This window comes from Triticum urartu, unplaced genomic scaffold, assembly GCF_056163025.1.
Source record: "Triticum urartu cultivar PI428250 unplaced genomic scaffold, HENAU_Tu73 scaffold2, whole genome shotgun sequence".
NCBI classification, from domain to species: Eukaryota; Viridiplantae; Streptophyta; class Magnoliopsida; order Poales; family Poaceae; genus Triticum; species Triticum urartu.
In genome coordinates, this window is record NW_028260368.1 from 1647153 (window position 1) to 1649371 (window position 2219).

A 2219-nucleotide genomic window follows, 5' to 3' on the forward strand; every position below is an offset into this window, starting at 1 on the left:
GTATAAATGGACTATTCTATTTGTATAGATATTGGTAGAGGGGCGTATCCAACCCTCTTTTATCCACTAGTTACCCCTCTTTAGTTTAAGAGTATAGAGCAGTTTGGTAGCTCATAAGGCTCATAACCTTGGGGTTGCGGGTTCGATTCCCACTACCGCCTCCATACTCCTTCTTTATGATATATGCATGATATAATATATACATCATGCATTTGTATCTGGATTTTTTGATTTCCTAAAAGAGTTTTGGTCTAACAGTTTTTTCTCGGAAGAAGCAAAAAAATAAAAGAAAGAATAAAATATGAAAGAAAAGCGTCCATTGTCTAATGGATAGGACAGAGGTCTTCTAAACCTTTGGTATAGGTTCAAATCCTATTGGACGCAATCTTATTTCTATCTATTCTTTAAATAACTATACTAAACTAAAAACAAAGAAAACTTTTTTGCATGATTCAAATGAAAAAGCTTTCTCAACGATTCCTATTCTACTAACAAGAGTAGACATGCAAAATTTATTTGTTACTGAAGAGAAAACCGTTCCAGCTGTTCCTGAATAGCTTCCTTCAAAAGGATTTCCGCTTGCTCGGTGAATGTCTTGCTAGAAGATATAATTTCTTGGAATTGAGGTTTAGTATCTTTTAGATGTTTACGTAACTCATCCAGAAATTTATTTACCTGTTCAATTTCTAACGAATCAAGATATCCTCTTGTTCCGGTATAAATAGTAGCTATCTGCTCTTCCACTGGGAGAGGATTTGCCTGGGATTGTTTAAGCAATTCCCTTAATCGTCGACCCCTTGCCAATTGATTCTGACTTGTTTTATCGAGAGCAGAGGCGAATTGTGCAAAGGCTTGTAACTCTGCGAATTGCGCTAGTTCCAATTTTGATTTGCCAGCTACTTGTTTCATGGCTTTAATTTGAGCCGCGGATCCTACTCTGGAAACAGAAATACCCACATTAATAGCGGGTCGAATTCCGGCATTGAATAGATCCGCAGATAAGAATATTTGTCCATCTGTAATGGAGATTACATTAGTAGGAATATAGGCGGAAACGTCTCCAGATTGAGTCTCAACTATTGGTAAAGCGGTCATACTTCCTTCGCCTAAAAGAGAATTTAATTTAGCGGCTCTTTCTAAAAGGCGTGAATGCAAATAAAAAACATCCCCTGGATAAGCCTCACGTCCGGGAGGTCTTCTTAATAGAAGGGACATTTGGCGATAAGCTTGTGCCTGTTTGGAGAGATCATCATAAATTATTAAAGTATGCCGTTCGCGGTACATAAAATACTCAGCCAGGGCTGCTCCCGTATAAGGAGCGAGGTATTGTAATGTAGCAGGTGAATCCGCCATTTCAGCTACTACAATAGTGTATTCCATGGCCCCCTCCTCATGGAAAGTAGTTACTACTTGAGCTACGGAGGATGCTCTTTGACCGATAGCTACATAAACACATATTACACCTTGCCCTTTTTGATTGAGAATTGTATCTGTGGCTACTGCTGTTTTGCCAGTCTGTCTGTCCCCAATAATTAACTCTCGCTGACCGCGCCCTATAGGGATCATCGAATCGATAGCAATAAGCCCTGTTTGAAGAGGTTCGTATACGGAACGCCTGGAAATTATACTTGGAGCAGGAGATTCAATTAAGCGAGATTCGGAAGCTATAATTTCGCCTTTCCCATCAATAGGTTTAGCCAGAGCATTTACAACACGACCCAAGTAAGCCTCACTCACGGGTATCTGAGCAATTCTTCCTGTTGCTTTTACAAAACTTCCCTCTTGTATCATCAACCCATCGCCCATTAATACAATCCCAACATTTTTGGATTCCAAATTCAGAGCAATACCCCTAGTACCTTCTGCAAATTCGACTAATTCACCTGACATTATTTCACCAAGACCTATAATACGAGCAATCCCATCCCCCACTTGAACTACGCGACCTATATTCTCAATCCCTACTTTCCTATTATATTGTTCAATACGTTCGCGGAGAATTTTATGAATTTCGTCGACTCGAAGGGTTGCCATTAGTGTTTCTTGACTCTTTTTTCGGAAGCAAGGGGAAAAATAATGCCTAAATTCTAAACGAAAGTAGAAGTTCAAGGCCTAATTAATTTAATTATTTCTTCCATTCCAGGGACCCGAGAATGCCAATATTAGCACGAATCGTACGGAAATGTAACTCGGTATTCAAACAACTATTCAGAGTTCCT

The 2219-nt window shown here is 39.3% G+C and overlaps 1 non-coding gene across 1 annotated transcript; it reads left to right on the plus strand.

Annotated features, from left to right (window-relative positions):
• The first annotated feature begins 312 nt into the window (after positions 1–312).
• Positions 313–384, plus strand: TRNAR-UCU (transfer RNA arginine (anticodon UCU)). The gene has a single exon. It is a non-coding gene; the product is annotated as a tRNA-Arg (tRNA).
• Positions 385–2219: the final 1835 nt, after the last annotated feature.